Source organism: Schistocerca serialis, chromosome 9, assembly GCF_023864345.2.
Source record: "Schistocerca serialis cubense isolate TAMUIC-IGC-003099 chromosome 9, iqSchSeri2.2, whole genome shotgun sequence".
Classification (NCBI taxonomy): Eukaryota; Metazoa; Arthropoda; class Insecta; order Orthoptera; family Acrididae; genus Schistocerca; species Schistocerca serialis.
In genome coordinates, this window is record NC_064646.1 from 435,682,049 (window position 1) to 435,700,713 (window position 18,665).

The 18,665-nt window shown below is 43.9% G+C and overlaps 1 protein-coding gene across 1 annotated transcript in view; it reads left to right on the top strand.

Annotated features, from left to right (window-relative positions):
- Nucleotides 1–18,665, top strand: part of LOC126419688 (transient receptor potential channel pyrexia-like) — a 213,010-nt gene that overhangs the window by 87,808 nt on the left and 106,537 nt on the right. The window lies entirely within an intron of this gene.

Consider the following 18,665-nt stretch of genomic DNA (forward strand, 5'->3'; position numbering starts at 1 on the left):
GGTTTATTGGTAGAATCCTGAAGCGATGCAGTCCTTCAACAAATGAAATAGCTTAAATACATCAGTTCGTCCAGTCTTGGAGTATTTTTCGTCTGTATGGGCCCTTACCGGTTGGGCCTGATTCAAGAGATTGAGAGGGTTCAAAGAAGAGCGGCAAGATTCGTGCCTGGTACATTTAGCCATCGCGAGAGCGTTACAAATCTCATAGAAAGTTTGAAGTGGGACACACTTGCAGATAGACGGCGCGCTAAACAGAAGGGGCTGCTTACTAAATTCCGAAATCCGATCTTCACCGAGGATGTAGAGCATATATTGTTACCACCAACATTCAAATCGCACAATGGTCACCATTCAGAGATAAGGGAAATAGCTCGTACTGAGGCGTTCAGAGAGCGATCCGCGAGTGGAACAGAGGGGGGGAAATATGACTTTGGCGCGAATTGTGCCCTCCGCCACACACCGCTTGGTGGCTAGCGGAGTATATATGTAGATGTAGATGCGGGAGTTTTCTCGCATTCAGTGTTTACGACGCCATATCTTCTGAGCTAAGTGTACAATGATGTACTTTCTCTTGTACGTCCAGTGGTGTATGTGAATGCTACTTGCAAAATGTGTCACGAATACAGTTGGTAGTAAATAAGTAATAAATAAAAACGTCATGAATCATATGGCAGTTTTACAGCATGAACGACAAAAATGTAGTATGGATTCATCTCTTTTCGTTTCATAATTGTGTAGCAAGTGTCAGCGAGAAAAAGTTTCGCATAGGTTTGAAATTATGTGTAAAGTTTGTTGCAAGTACCTAAGTGCTCTCATTCTCAAATACTGGATAGCTATTCTCTCGTCGTAGTATACAATGCTTTTTCACCTGCACCCCCACCGCTTGGATAGATGGGTGGTTCTTACCCTCAAAGTTATTATTTCCAGACGGTAAATGACATGTGCACCAGGTTTGGTTGAAATCGGTTCAGTGGTTCAGGTGGAGATGTAGAAAATACATACATATACAGGGTACATCCATTTTTATAACTGTATGGATGTAGTATTAGGAGATATGAGGAGAAACGTCATTCACTACCTTCCACTAATCTTTCATGTGGTACAGAAAGAAATGAGGTATTCAGCCATAAGAACTTCGGTCGCCTACCCAACAGTGTAAAAATTTAAATACATTATAAAATTAGTCTCAAACACAAACTGAAATCATATCTGCTTGACAACTGCTTCTACTACATGGAATTATTTGTGAATGTGCCATGCTTACTGTTGGCAGGTAACGTTCCCCAGGCAGAGTAATGCAACACTACGCACTGCAGTTAACACCACTGACGCCTAGAGAAATGTACACGTCCTTGACTGGGCTACCCTTTCCCCTAGACCATGTCTAGGATACGATGGGGAGACGTAAAATTGCATAATAATCTCCAACCAGCAGTCTTCACGAAATTTCTCAGCATGTACGCTGGTGTACAAAACTAAAGCGACTATTGGAAATTTTGCAAAGTTGCATTTAGTTTGCCACACAAAACACTACAAACGTTTGATAGTAAAGTAGAAACAACGTAAAGAGTACAGAATTTACACAACTGCAACATGCATAGCGGTAGAAAAAAACGTTGTACGCACATTCTGACAACTGGTTGATGTCCTCAGTATGGGCTGTGACCCCTCAGGCAGCAATACAGGCTTGGAAACAACAGGGCACACTGCGAATGATGTCACCAATCTCATGTAGAGGAGATAACGCCCATTCTTCCTGCAGAACTCCTCGCAAGTCTTAGAGAATGGTTGGTGAATGATGACGTGATGGAACCCGTCTCCCTAGTGCATTCCAGACATGTTCTATGGGATTCAAAATTGGGAGAGTGAGCAGGCCATGCCATTCATGCAGCATCTTCTGTTTTCAAGAAAACATCATCCACCCGTGCTCTATGAGGTCGAGCATTATCGTCCATCAGTACGAAGTCTGGGTCCACAGCACTTCGTAGCAACCGCATATGAGGTCCGAGGATCTCATCACGATACCTGACAGTAGTTAAACCTTGCCGATTCACCCGTACCACTTCATGAAGAGACGCTCGACCTGTCAACATAATCCTTGCACACACCACTACGGATGCTTCTCGATATCGGTCTCTTTCCACAATGCTTGGGTCTCGAAACGGTGTTCCTTCAGATGTGAATCTGTCGAGAACCAAGCTCCTGACGAAATCTGTGAAAAGAACGTTGGACCACCGGTCGACCGTCCAGGTGGCATGTTGAAGACTCCACCCTAGACGTTGCCTTCTATGAAGACGCGTCAGAGGTAAACGTAGAGCAGGTCTCCGACAATTAAGGCCACTCTGCCGAAGCCATGGGTACACGTTCAATGCATACTGCAGTCAGATGCTTGTTGTCATGCAGTACTGAGGCGGTACCGTCGTGCCCTTACGGCCAAAGAGCGGTCCTCTCTTTCTGATAGTACACGTGGTCGGCCCTGTCCTGGTTTTTGGGATACAGCTTCAGTCTCTATAAAATGTCGCCACATCCGAGAAACAACAGAACGTATCCTGTTTCCATTCTTCCTACGGCCTTCCACCGCAGAGTCTGGTAGGCATCTTCTGTGTGGCGTACTGCACCGTCTGTGCCTGTATACACAGCGATTGCAGGTGTGGGACTACCCGGCATACACTACACTGTTCAATAGGTTACCTGACGTCATTATTGGCATGATTGTCAGTTGACCAGAATTCCATCTTCCTCGCAGAACACGATCGTACTGACGTCTGTTGACAGTTTGTATGATTATATCGTGAATTTCAGGCATAGTACAAAATTCTTCAAGATGACGTTTGGAGGCTCTTTGCTTCCATGCTACAATGAATACAAGATTTATTAGTGTCAGTGGTGTCACACCTTGTGATGATGACGGCCATTACTTATGAATGGGATTAAAGTTTTATCGTTTAATATCCATTATTGGATGAAGATATTCACAATTTGATAAATATCGGACGCGTGCTACATGGTGTAAAACTATCCACGTCCTTCAGTGTATAATACCATAAAATTAAATACGACTGAACTAATCGTCGATAAATCACTGGCATTTGTTTGATGAGCACTTAATCGTTATTGGTCTAGGTGAATAGATATTATAAATATCATTAACGATTTAAAACTGTAGTCGGACCTCGGACGACTTAAAAAAATTGCCTGCATGAATGAGTAAGACGTTAGGGCAATTGCATTAGGTTCAATGGACGCTGCATTGAAGGCGACGCAATTCTGTAACTTTTTGATTGTTTGTGATACAATCCTATTCATATATAATAAAAGTCATCTGATGAGTATGCACACCGCAAATTTGCAAAAGCGTGTGCTGCACTCGCAGATTGGGATGACTAACTGGAGATTCTTTTTTTTTTTTTTTGTTTCTTTGCGTGTTTTCGTACAATTTCTTCATGAAGTGTAGACCTTGTGGCTCTAGTCTAAGTATTTACTGTGGAGGTCTACCATGGGTGTGCGTACTCTGAAGTGTTGTTACTGATGAAAAGAATATCTAGGGTACTCTTGTCGAATACCACAAAAGAGCCACCGAGCTCAACGTCCCCGTCAGACGGATGGACCACTATCGAACGAGTCACATGACCTCAATCCGTGAGATTTTGGATTTTATTAAGGACACTTGTTGAAAGAAAGAAAGGGAAGAAGCTTAGGTTTTAACGTCCCGTCGATAATGGGGTCATTAGAAATGGAATGCGAGCTCGGGAAGAGGAAACGTGGCGATGGAAATCGAACGATCCTGCTTCGGCTTAATAGGTCTGGACAAATCACCTAAAAGGTGAAGGGGATATGAACAGCTGTGTTCCTGAAAACGATTCTGACAACTGCACAGAGTGTGGTGAACGAAAACCCTGTTAGGTCATATTCCCTAGCCCTGAAACTAAATGGTGGTTGCTAAAAGCTCACCCTCTCCAAGTAGTCACTCCGGCTGCCCACAGTAAGGCAGTGCGTAAGGCCACGACATGACATACTGACGCCACTATTACTCTACTACGAGTCATAGTCACGCAATTTTAATTACTCCGTCGAAAGGCGTTGCTGTGACGATGTTTTCTTTCTCTACATATCTATCCTTCAATGCGACATACCTTTCCTAAGAATCGGTGACTTGGTGAAGACCTTGGTTTTATAAGTCTGCATTTTCGCTCTTCCGGAAACGTGCTACCTTAAAACCATTCTTTACTCATTCTCAAAATGACTGCTACGCTGTGACTTCTTTATCCGAGGGAAGACGGAGCAGTAAGTTTGTGCCATGTTAGGAAAATACAGGTGGTGAGGCAAAAATTTGTAGCACAAACAAGTAATATGCATGACTGGCGTCTTGCACAGAATGAATTGGGGCGTTGTTGTGGAACACCCCCTCCCTTACTACCAGCACTGGCACAGCTTTTCACGACGCTTCGTCTCGACAGCCTCTCGTAACCTAGTCAGTAGATTTCTCTAGAATAAATGATAATTCTCTTTATTCTAGAGAAGCACGGTCATCAATTGTATCTGCTCTTTCGAGAACAGTTACTGTCTTCATATATATAGTTAAAAGGCTACCCAGCCATTGACCTTCGTCTATGCGAATGCGCACAGGTTGCCCGAACTCTTACGGGAATCAACACCTTAGTGTGCGCGAGTAATGAGTGGATGGGCAAATATCTATTAGGTACATTACGTATGTAGATTGTGGACAGTTGGGAATGTGGGTCTCACGGGAATCGTGCACGGGATAAGTCCCTGCCGTCGCGCTATTCACCTGTGTCCTCGGTGGCTTAGATGGATAGAGCGTCTGGCATGTAAGGAGGAAATCCTGGGTTCGAGTCCCGATCGGGGCACACGTTTTCAGCTGTCCGCCTGGAGGTATATCAACACCTGTTGGAAACTGAGGGTTTTAGTTAATTATCGTTTACACTTGATGATATGAAAAATTATGTTTACTTGGTCACAACCCGGCTTGCGGCTTCTTAGGCCACCTTCAGGTGGTCTGATGCCCTGAGAACCCGAAAGCCGATTCCAAACAAATAAATGTACACTCTAAAAAAAAAAAGTATTACCCTCACAAGAGAGGTATCGGAATGGAATGGGAAGGAAATTAATAGATGTGATTTACATTACAGACGAACAAATGATTACAGTTTCAGAAATATCGGAAGATGTATTCCAGAGAAAGAGCTTCACAAATTGAGCAATTCAGTAACGCACTGGTCCACCTGTGGGTCCTCCTGAATAATATCGTGCCAAATTCTCTTCAATTGGCGCTTTAGATCGTCGAAATCCCGTGCTGATTTGAGGCTTCTACCTATAATGCTCCAGACGTTCTCATTTGAGAAGAGACCCGGCGGCCTGGGTAGACAAGGTAAGATTTGCCGAGCACGAAGAGAAAGCAGTAGAAACTGTCGCCGTGTGGGCGGGCATTATCTTGCTGAAATATAAGCCTAGGATATCTTGTCATGAAGGGCGACAGAAGAGGGCATAGAATATCATGGACGTACCGCTATGCTGCAAGCGTACGGCGGATGACAATCAAAGGGTTCAGCCGCGAAGTGGAATGGCACCCCAGGCCATGACTAAAGTTTGTTGGGCAGTATGGCGGACGATAGTCAGATTGGTATCCCGGGGCGTTTCTTGACAAGTCTCAGCTGGTCGTCGGGGCTCAGTTTGGAGCGGGACTCAGTAAAGACAATTCTACTCAAGTCAATGACTTTGAAAGGTCGAAGACGTGTCTGGGAACTCCCCAGAGAGCGTTGGGATACCAACCTGAGTGTCACCCGCCATACTGTCCAACACTCTGGAGTGATGGTCTGCGGTGCTCAGAATGGTTCAAATGGCTTGAGCACTATGGGACTGAGGTCATTATTCCCATAGACTTAGAACTACTTAAACCTTAACTAACCTAAGGATATCACACACATGCCCGAGGCAGGCTTCGAACCTGCGACCGTAGCGAAAGCGTGGTTCCAGACGGAAGCGCCTAGAACCGCTCGGCCACAACGGCAGGCATCTGCAGTGCCATTTATTTTCTTAGCAGGACACTTTTGGTTGTCATCCGCGGCTTCCATACATCACAGCGGTATGTCGACGATATTCACGCCCGTTTTTGTTGCTCTACATGGTAACCCATCTTGGGTTTAAGTTTTAGCAATATAAAGCCCGCCCGCAGACGGCGAGAATTTCTACCGCCTGTCTTCGAGCTTGCAAAATCCTACCTTGGCCACCATTCCCAAATGAGAATGTTTGGAGCATTATGTGCTGGGCCATCCAACTAACTCGACTATCTAACGGGCCAATTGGACAGAATTTGCCACGGTACCCCTCGAAAAATTCTGTCAATCAATGCCAAGCCGAACAACTAGCTGCGTAAGGGCCAGAAATGGACCAACGCGTTATTGGTCTGCCCAATTTGTGAAGCGCTTTCTCTGGAATACATCTGCCAGTATTTTTAAAATTGTAATCTTTTATCTGTCTGTAGTTGTACGTCACATATACCTGTTTCCGTCCCATTCGGATGATTTCTTTGAGGTGCGCCTTTTTGTTTTGTTTAAGTGTGTATTATCGTGTTTTGCCACGCACCGACGGAAAACACTGTTAATCCAACAATCATCTTATCTCTACTTTTCGGGAGTCTCGGGAAACTCTCGCTGTGGCCGAGCGGTTCTAGGCGCTTCAGTCCGGAACCGCACTGCTGCTACGGTCGCTGATTCGAATACTGCCTAGGGCATGGATGTGTGTGATGTCCTTAGGTTAGTTAGGTTTATGTAGTTCTAAGTCTAGGTGACTGATGACCTCAGATGGTAAGTCCCATAGAGCCAATTGACCCATTCGAAAAACTCTCAGCGTCTCCTTACCTTATGATGGTCGGGTCATCGCTTTTTCGCCTCGGTGTAGTAGTGATATATCCAGCGCTTATTCATTGTGATTAGGAGCCTAAAGGAGTCATCCGGATCGGCCTGACACAGCTGCGACATTTGCACAGCTGTCTCAGTTGGGCGGGCGTTTCGAATGGTGTGAACAGTCGAGGGAGCTAGAGGGCGGCGACCTTTGTCATGTTGAAAACTCAGTAAAAGGTGCGGAAAACTAATCCGTTGTTGATTTTCACTTTCGCACCATCGCCTTGATAGTGATTAGCGGATTTTCGGGCACCAGCACGTCCAACTCAACCCTGCAGTTCACCGTTCCTCACTCAGGGACGATCTGCCACTGTTTCTCGGCATTCAGACATGTTCCATCGCTTGAGATGTGTGTCCGTCAGCGAATCACTATGTCATATGAATAGGCATTGTTGTCTTACACTCCAGACAGCTCTACATGTATAGTTTCAGTTTCATTACCTTTAAATGCAGAAATTATCGCTCCATAGTCCACGTAATCTATGAGCTGCGCCATTTTACTTTTTCTCTCCTTTATCAGCTTGCTACGATACTAAGGCGTAGGACTTTCTATACGCACTAGCAATACAGACTTGTGCCTGGAAACAAACGATAAATTATAAAAGTCAGTGTCTTGGTCATATGGTATTTCATTAAAACTGATTACCGATTTCAGCTTTTCAGACATCATCAGATCTAAAAATAACAAAATATAAACAAAACATATCAATTGATTTACCAAACAAGAAAATGTTTGTTAAATGTAAGAATAAAATGAACATGTTACCTAAAATTTTAACACGTGGTCAGTACATAAAAGAAGAGGACCAGGGAATGCATAGTAACAGATTAAATAAGGCTGACAATGATTGGTATTAGTGGCTCGTAAGTTATCGGTTACACGTAATTGAAAATATTTTTATGTAAAAATATAACGAATATTAGAAGATGTAGAATGGAGTAACTTTTATATAAGGGGCCACCAAAACGTTTGCGTTTGAGGGCGTCTCGACTACGTAGCGTGACTCCGATCCGAGAGTATAAGCATCGACATGTGGTCAAGAGATTTGTGTGGTATTCGTGTCTTTCCGATGTGCGGTGGTCTAGCGGTTCTAGGCGCTCAGTCCGGAACCGCGCGACTGCTACGGTCGCAGGTTCGAATCCTGCCTCGGGCATGGATGTGTGTGATGTCCTTAGGTTAGTTAGGTTTAAGTAGTTCTAAGTTCTAGGGGACTGATGACCACAGATGTTAAGTCCTATAGTGCTCAGAGCCATTTTTTCCGATGTGCTTGCGGTAAATGAGTAAACGTTAACTACGGCGACGTTACTCTCAAATTCTTCCACAGAGCATCAATCAGACTTTTCTTGGTTGCTGTAGCACAAACAGTGGAGTATGATGAACGTGTGCGGGGCAACACGTCTATCGAAAATCACCTTCGTGGGACGGAGGGCCAAGTTCCGTGCTGGTTGTACGTCCCCATATCACGAATGTCGTAACGCAGAAGCTACGCCAACTCAAGTGAGAGACATTCGAGCACCCACCCTACAATACTGATCTCTCCCCGTGCGATTATCACGACTTCGGTCCCCTGAAAGTGCCTTAAAGATTCGACGATTCCAATCGAACGAGGATGTACAGCAGACCGTTACGTACTTCGTCATGCAACAGGAACTGTGTTTTACCAAGCGAGCATTTTCAACGTGCTACATCCGTGGGACGATTGCCCCAATGCTCACGACGATTACGCCTGATCGGCATACCAATTTTGGAATCTATGACCTTCGAACGGAAACTTTTACAACGTCAATTATACATTTCCAAAATGTGACATAATCTGAATATATTGAAAGAGATATTAAATTTAATAAATGCAGAAGCTGCAGACGAACGTTATACACTACTGGCCATTAAAATTGCTACACCACGAAGATGATGTGCTACAGACGCGCAACTTAACCGACAGGAAGAAGATGCTGTGATATGCTAATGATTAGCTTTTCAGAGCCTTCACACAAGGTTGGCGCCGATGGCAACACCTACAACTTGCTCACATGAGGAAAGTTTCCAACCGATTTCTCATACACAAACAGCAGTTGACCGGCGTTGCCTGGTGAAACGTTGTTGTGATGTCTCGTGTATGGAGGATAAATACGTACCATCACGTTTCCGACTTTGATAAAGGTCGGATTGTAGCCCATCGCGATTGCGGTTTATCGTATCGCGACATTGCTGCTCGATTCGGTCGAGATCCAATGACTGCTAGCAGAATATGGAATTGGTGGGTTCAGGAGGGTAATACGGAACTCCGTGCTGGACCCCAACGGCCTCGTATCACTAGCAGCCGAGATGACAAGCATCTTATCCGCATTGCTGTAACGGATCGTGCAGCCACGTCTCGATCCCTGAGTCAACAGAAGGGGACGTTTGCAAGATAAAAATGACCTGCACGAACAGTTCGACGACATTTGCAGCAGCATGGACTATCAGCTCGGAGACCATGGCTGCGGTTACTCTTGATGCTTCATCACAGACAGGAGCGCTTGCGATGGTGTACTCAACGACGAACCTGGGTGCACGAACGGCGAAACGTCATATTTCGGATGAATCCAGGTTCTGTTTACAGAATCATGATGGTCGCATCCGTGTTTGGAGGGTTCGCGGTGAACGCACATTGGAAGCGTGTATTCGTCATCGCCATTCTGGCTTATCACCAGGAGTGATGGTATGGGTTATTGGTTATTGGTTACACGTCTCGGTAACCTCCTGTTCGCATTGACGGCACTTTGAACAGTGGACGTTACATTTCAGATGTGTTACGACCCGTGGCTCTAACCTTCACTCGATCCCTCCGAAACCCTACATTTCAGTAGGATAATGCACGACCGCATGTTGCAGGTCCTGTGCGGGCCTTTCTGGTTACAGAAAATGTTCGACTGCTGCCCTGACCAGCACATTCTCCAAATCTCTCACCAATTGAAAACGTCTGGTCAATGGTGGCCGAGCAACTGGCTCCACACAATAAGCCAGTCACTATTCTTGCTGAACTGTATTATTGTGTTGAAGCTGCATGGGCAGCTCTACCTGTACACGCCATCCAATCTCTGTTTGATTCAATTCCCAGGCGTATCAAGGCCGTTGTTACGGATCTATGCACTCAGATTGCATGGAAACGTAATCAAATGTCAGTTCTAGTATAATATAGTTGTCCAATGAATGTCATCTGCATTTCTTCTTGGTGTAACAGTTTTAATGGCCAGTAGTGTACATTGTGTAAGATAAAAATGAAAAGCATTTTTTTTTTGGTCATCAGTCTATTGACTGGTTTGATGCGGCCCGCCACGAATTCCTTTCCTGTGCTAACCTCTTCATCTCAGAGTAGCACTTGCAACCTACGTCCACAATTATTTGCTTGACGTATTCCAATTTCTGTCTTCCTCTACAGTTTTTGCCCTCTACAGCTCCCTCTAGTACCATGGAAGTCATTCCCTCATGTCTTAGCAGATGTCCTATCATCCTGTCCCTTCTCCTTATCAGTGTTTTCCACATATTCCTTTCCTCTCCGATTCTGCGTAGAACCTCCTCATTTCTTACCTTATCAGTCCACCTAATTTTCAACATTCGTCTATAGCACCACATCTCAAATGCTTCGATTCTCTTCTGTTCCGGTTTTCCCACAGTCCATGTTTCACTACCATACAATGCTGTACTCCAGACGTACATCCTCAGAAATTTCTTCCTCAAATTAAGGCCGGTATTTGATATTAGTAGACTTCTCTTGGCCAGAAATTCCTTTTTTGCCATAGCGAGTCTGCTTTTGATGTCCTCCTTGTTCCGTCCGTCATTGGTTATTTTACTGCCTAGGTAGCAGAATTCCTTAACTTCATTGACTTCGTGACCATCAATCCTGATGTTAAGTTTCTCGCTGTTCTCATTTCTACTACTTCTCATTACCTTCGTCTTTCTCCGATTTACTCTCAAACCATACTGTGTACTCATTAGACTATTCATTCCGTTCAGCAGATCATTTAATTCTTCTTCACTTTCACTCAGGATAGCAATGTCATCAGCGAATCGTATCATTGATATCCTTTCACCTTGTATTTTAATTCCACTCCTGAACCTTTCTTTTAATTCCATCATTGCTTCCTCGACGTACAGATTGAAGAGTAGGGGCAAAAGGCTACAGCCTTGTCTTACACCCTTCTTAATACGAGCACTTCGTTCCTGATCGTCCACTCCTATTATTCCCTGTTGGTTGTTGTATATATTGTATATGACTCGTCTCTCCCTATAGCTTATCCCTACTTTTTTCAGAATCTCGAACAGCTTGAACCATTTCATATTGTCGAACGCTTTTTCCAGGTCGACAAATCCTATGAAAGTGTCTTGATTTTTCTTTAGCCTTGCTTCCATTATTAGCCGTAACGTCAGAATTGCCTCTCTCGTCCCTTTACTTTTCCTAAAGCCAAACTGATCGTCACCTAGCGCATTCTCAATTTTCTTTTCCATTCTTCTGTATATTATTCTTGTAAGCAGCTTCGATGCGTGAGCTGTTAAACGGATTGTGCGATAATTCTCGCACTTTTCAGCTCTTGCCGTCTTCGGAATTGTGTGGATGATGCTTTTTCATATATTCTACACACCAACGTGCATAGTCGTTTTGTTGCCACTTCCCCCAATGATTTTAGAAATTCTGATGGAATGTTATCTATCCCTTCTGCCTTATTTGACCTCAAGTCCTCCAAAGCTCTTTTAAATTCCGATTCTAATACTGGATCCCCTATCTCTTCTAAATCGACTGCTGTTTCTTCTTCTATCACATCAGACAAATCTTCACCCTCATAGAGGCTTTCAATGTATTCCTTCCACCTATCTGCTCCCTCCTCTGCATTTAACAGTGGAATTCCCGTTGCACTCTTAATGTAAAAGCATAGAAACAATTTAAAACGCCCTTGGAGGTTGTATCTGTATATTTAAATCACTGACTACACGCCGTCATCTCGCTACTAAAATTATTCGCACATTTAATCTCCGGTTTTGTTTGGTAAATATGTTGCTATGCTTTTTTTATATTTTGTCATTTATAGATCTGCTGATGGTTGAAAAGCCGAAACTGTCAAACACTCTTAATAAAAATGTTGGGAAACTGCCTGTTGGTTTCTGTCTTGAGTTCTTTGGGCGACATTTGTTCTATGGTGTTTATGACGTTTAGCCAGTACGAGTGGATGGTACTGTCAAAACTTCAGCAGCAGTGGAGCGTCAATCTTTGACAACGCCAGAGCACTGCCGAAACGTTAGAAAAATCATCAAATGTTGGCAAAAGAAAAGGAGACAGAAGCCAATGGGAAATTTGTCATCAAGTGGCCACAAAAGCCTTAGAAATTTTGTAAAATGCTGCATAAGGAAGACGTTAACCTTTATGATATAAGCCGATACAAAGGTCGCCGGTCTCAGGTGGTACAAACAGCCTCATTTCACAAAAGAAAATTTGGGAGACTTTATTTTTTCGAGGTGGGTCCGCAGCTCGTGGTCGTGCGGTAGCGTTCTCGCTTCCCGCGCCCGGGTTCCCGGGTTCGATTCCCGGAGGGGTCAGGGATTTTCTCTGCCTCGTGATGACTGGGTGTTGTATGCTGTCCTTAGGTTAGTTAGCTTAAGTAGTTCTAAATTTTAGAATGGCTCAGAGCCATTTGAACCATTTTTTTTCGAGGTGGTCATTAAAATTTCTGCCTCTCGTGCGATGGAAAGTGCGTAGCCGCCAGCTACGAAGGTAAGCAATGTCAGATCTACAGTCCGTAGTGGATCGCGTGTGGTGAGCCGAGTCACGCGCCGCGATATCTTACCGCGATGTCAGCTGGACACTTGTTCCAGCATGAATTTTTCAGCAGCTCCAGTACTGGTCGGTCGAACGTGTGACCACACCCCGCTTGTCAGCCCACTCGAGAATTGGACTATCTTGTTACGCCATCTGCTGCGCTCTGCTACTGTTCCCTGAAGAGATTTCACTACTCACGATTAAAATACGCCGAGTACAAGTGTTCAGACTGCAGGAGAAATAGACGTTTACTTTGTTGGTATTCTAGCGACAATTTTTGGCAAGTCACTCGAAGAATGAAAATGATTGCAGATGGTTTTCGCATTTGTCTAATGGAGGACTAAATCCATACCCCGCAAGATACCTTACGGTGCATGATAAAAAAATGGCGCGACTGGTGCTCGGGAAGAACAATTTCAGATTTCTTTGTTTGTTTGAGTGTCCTGGAAGAACAATGACTACCAGTAACTGATCTCTAGCAGTACGAAAACATTAACGGTGACCCGATAGTGAACAGGTCACGGACGAGTACAAATGGTTCAAATGGCTCTGAGCACTATGGGACTTAACAGCTGTGGTCATCAGTCCCCTAGAACTTAGAACTACTTAAACCTAACTAACCTAAGGACATCACACACATCCATGCCCGAGGCAGGATTCGAACCTGCGACCGTAGCAGTCGCGCGGTTCCGGACTGCGCGCCTAGAACCGCGAGACCACCGCGGCCGGCCGGACGAGTACATGGGAGGTGCAAAATAATGTGAGCACTGGTAGTAATGGGATGGTTGCGTTTGACGGTCAACAACGCAGGTAAGACACGCATTGCGCTGGACTGTGCATGTTCAGTACGGACTAGGCATCAGTGCAGATTGTTTACGGGTAGTGCACACTTCGTATTTGCATTCAAAGGCCGAGGTCGACGTGCAATGAAAGACCTAACAGAGTTCCAAAGAGGGCAGATTGTGTGGCGAGGGGGGGGGGGGGGGGCGATTAGCTGGAACATCAGTAACCAACACAGCCAACGTATTGAATGTTTCAAGAGCAACTGTTTCAACAGCCTACACAAAACATGGAAAGACATCATCGTGTAAACGTAATAGTGGGCGCAAGTCGAAACTAAATAATATGAGATCATCGGAAGCTAACATGTGTCGAAACAATACAAAACTACGACGGCTGAAGTCACTGGAGAGTTCAATAGCCATCTTCGAGATCCTGTATCTATCTAAACTGTCCGCCAAGAACTCCATAAATCGAACATTCATGGACGAGCTGCTGTACTGAAACCATTAATGACGACAACAAACGCAAAGAAGCTTAAAACGTAGTGTCAGGAGCACAAGTCCTGGACGGCTGATCAGTGGAAACACGTCATTTGGTCCGACGAGTCAACTTTTCGTTATTTCCAACATCGGGCCGGGTTTACGTCTGGAGAACGCCAAAAGATGCCTACAATCTTGATTACTTGATTTCAACGGTAAAGCAAAGACCTGGAGTTGTGATGGTGTGGGCAGCCATATCGTGGTATTCTGCTGGTCCCATCATTACTCTCAAAGGCCGTGTTACAATCAACGTTTATGTGAACATTTCAGGTGATCAGGTGCACCCATGATTCAAATGTTGTTCCCCAACAACGGTGCCATATTTCAAGACGATAATGCACCCATTCACACAGCCAGTGCAGTACAATCGTGGTATGAGGAGCATGCAAATAAACTGCAGCGTCTTCCCTGGCCAACACAGTCCCCGGACTTAAACATTATCGAACCCTTGTGGGCGGTATTGGAGAGCAGACTCCGCAGCAGATTTCCGCCTCCCTCGTCACTACAGGAGTTAGAAGAGGTTCTGATCGAAGAGTGGCATAACATTCCACTGGAGACTATATAATCATTGTATGCCAGTACTCCAAGAAGAATCGCAGCTGTATTACGGGCAAAGGGGGGTCCATCACCCTATTAATAAATCATTCCCAAGTAATACAGATATTCACATTATTTTGCCTATCACGTGTAGATTATGGATGTCAGCCCTGTTAAGGGTTACTTAATCAGTAGAGGACACCGAAGACAGAACACAATCATGATGCGCGCCTACAAAAACCGTTGGTAGAGTATTTCATGTGGAAGAGATGGCTCACTACAGTACCTGCACATGTTCCAACTAAACGGATAATGCAGCATGCATATCAGTCCCTTAGATTTTACAATACTATAGGAAACTTAACTGTAACTTGCACAGAGGTTGCTGAAAGTCTTGTAGAAATAATGCGGTTATTTTTTTTGACGAAGAAGAAAAGAAAACAAAACAGCAAAAGAACATTCAAGTTGTGTCCCGGAGGAGTGAAGCGCAAAACTTCTTCCAGTCATCGTGTATATTCCCTGCCGTTTCCGTAAATCAACTTAAACTAATTTCTGGAATGGCTCCTTGAACAGGCCACAGCTGTCTTCTTACCCTGCCCTTTGATGTCAGCCAGTCCACCGTCCATAATAACCCTGACATCGACGTTGGACTGAATTCTGGCCTCTCTGGCTCTTTTAGCAGCTGGTATTCCAGCTCTGATGTAAAATACTGAATGACCCTCTCTCTGTCTGCACCTCTCCCTCTTCGTTCAGACTGCGCTATCTGAGCGTGCTGTCATATCAGTATGCTGTCGAAATGATCATGGCCCCTTCATTCAGCTATCCTTAAATATGTTCACTCGAAAGTGAAAATGCATCAAAGACTAGTGTGAGCGACAGAATATATGCAATAACATCTATTATGGAAATACGCATTTGCAAGAACGTACTAGCAGATTAAAACTGTGAACCAACAACCTGGAAATGAAATCTGGGAAGTGGCAAAGAGGTTGAAAACCTCTAACTCATTGTTCTTTAACTGAACTGAATACACGAGGTCTGTGATTTCAGTAAAATATCCAAAAACTATCCGCTTTTGTAGAACGTTTTGACTCAAGAATAATTATTAAAACTAGCTGACCATTGTTTAATTGAAATATACACTGAGATGACAAATGTCATGGGGTAGCGATACGCACATATACATTGGCAGTAGTTTTGCGTACACAAACTATGAAAGGGCAGTCTATTGGCGGAGCTGTTCAAATGGTTCAAATTCAAATGGTTCAAATGACTCTGAGCACCATGGGACTTAACATCTCAGGTCATCAGTCCCCTAGAACTTAGAACTACTTAAGTCTAACTAACTTAAGGACATCACACACATCCATGGCCGAGGCATGATTCGAACCTGCGACAGTAGCAGTCACGCGGTTCCGGACTGAAGCGCCTAGAACCGCTCGGCCACACCGACCGGTGGCGGAGCTGCCATTTGTACTCAGGTGATTCATATGGAAAGGTTTCCGACGTGATTATGGCCGCACGATGGAAGTCTTTGAACTCCGAATGGTAGTTGGTCCTAGACGCACGGGACATTCCATTTCGGAAATCGTTAGGGAGTTCAATATTTCGAGATCTACAGTGTCAAGAGTGTGCCGAGAATAGCAAATTTCAGGCATTTCATCTCATCATGTACAGTGCAGTGGTCGGCAGCTGTCGATTAATGACCAAGGGAAGCGGCATTTGCGTAGAGTAGTCAGTGCTAACAGAGAAGATGCGCTGCGTGAAATAACCGCAGAAATCAATGTGGAACGTACGACGAACTTATCCGTTAGGATAGTGGGTCGAAATTTTGGTTAATGGTCTATGGCAGAAGACGACCGCCGCGAGTGTCTTTTGACAACAGCACGAGATCGCCTGCAGCGCCTCTGCTGGGCTCGTGGCCACATCGGTTGGAAGCTAACGACTGGAAAGCCGTGGCCTAGGACTCTTCTGTCCTGATTTCAGAGGTTAGAGTGTGGCGCAAACCTCACGGAGCCATGGACTCAGGCTGTCAACGAGATACTATGCAGGCTGGTGGTGGTTCCATAGTGGTGTGAGCTGTGTTTACATAAAGTAGACTGGGTCATTGACTGGTATTGTTATGTTCACCTACTTGGAGACCATTTGCAGCCATTCATCGACTTCATGTTCCCAAACAACAATGGAGTTTTTATGGATGACAATGTCCCATATCACCTGTCCACAGTTGTTGGCGATTGGTTTAAAGAGCAGCTCGAGCGAATGATCTGGCCACTTACACTGCCCAACATGAATTTCATCGACCATTTATGGGACATAATCGAGAGGTCAATTCGTGCAAATAATCCTGAGTCGGTAACATTTTCGCATTTATGAATGATTATAGAGGCACTTCCAACTATTTGTTGAGTCCATACCATGTCGAGATGCTGTACCACGCCGAGCGAAAGGAAGTCCGACACGATATTAAGAGGTATCCCGTGACTTCAGCCACCTCAGGGTACGGAAGTAGGAAGGCCTTTTATTGCGCAACGGAAATGGAAAGGGGGAGGTTCAGCGAATACTGAATGAATCCAAGATTCATAGGTGTAACCTTGACTTCCTTTATAGATAGATCACGTGACGAGTTGCAACCTCACTTTAGTTGCCTAACGCCATCCCCTAAAAGAACATGAAATGTAACACTCACTCGAACATACTGGGGTTGGATTAAGATAAGGAAACACCGGGAGATAAAAAGAAGCTTGACTCTGTTACTTGTAGTGAAAAGTGGTCAATAGCAGTGAAAGATTCATATATACGGTTTTTTTTATATGTAGGCACTGAAAGAACACCACATCATATTTTGTACATAATTATTAATGAGAAACTCAGTGTAAACATTTATGCTAAGGGTTGAGAAATCACTTCCAAGAAAGTTCCAAAAACTGTAATGACCATGATCTAGCACATATTATAATATCATCACTGTTGAGTTTTTAGACAACTTAGAATGAGACGGAAAAATTTAAACTGTTGTTGAATTGTAAGAAGCCAGTTTCACTTAAGCTTTTCGCCTCCTGAGAGACACAGGTTTCCTCCCCATGTTTTAGTATTTGCTTCTTTGTTGTTTTTTATTTCAGGTCGTGCTTACAGATTCATACGGAGCACGGGGAATATTATTCCGTCTTATCTTAATACTATTAGAAACATCTGTGCAAATATTAATGTTGATCCTAACAGTCCAAACTTTCTAGTTTACATTAGGGAGAAAGTATCAAACCTGAATCATCATGATTGTTTTGTAACACTCATATTAGATGAAATACACATTAAGCCAGCCATGGACTACAAAGGAAGATATTTAGTTGGTATAGCACATGATACCACAACTCATGCAATTACTGCTCATGTGTTTATGGTGCAAGATGTAATTTCATCACTAAAAGATGTTGTCCACATCTTGCCTGTAAATAAAATGACGACCTGTTGTTCATTGTACCCACACCCTTCACTTCATTCCAGACCCTTGTTTTATGTTGTAGACCCAGTACACATTTGTAAATGTGTCAGAAAAAACTGGGTGGTGAATATGAAAGATGAACTTCTAACATATTGCTTCCCCAGCTTTGGAAACACATATATGAGAACGCAACCTTCATTTTCTGCAATCGGTCCATATTTGACATTGAAATCAACAAATTATTGAAATCTGGGTAAAGTTTAAATATGAAAGCTCTGTGGCCCTCTTCATTAGAAAAACAAAATGTAAAGCTTGTCTGTCAAATTTTCAACGACATCAAGTGTGGTTTGCTGGAGGTGGGGCCTACAAATACCATTAGAAATTATGAAGGAAGCACATGGTGGAAAATTGTGAATATTAAGTCCCCTTTGAAAGATCTTAGACTTGGAGAGGAAATGTAAAAGCCTGTAACAAGCCACAAGGTTGATGAGAGGTGTAAATTTATAGAAAATTTTCTAAATTTGCTATACAACTAGAGCTCCATGAATTTGTCGAGTGGTAAGTTCAGTAAGGAAACACACTCTGTACTCAAGCATACAACATATGCATTATTAGAACTGAGAACGTACTGTCTGTCAAAAATTAAAATGTC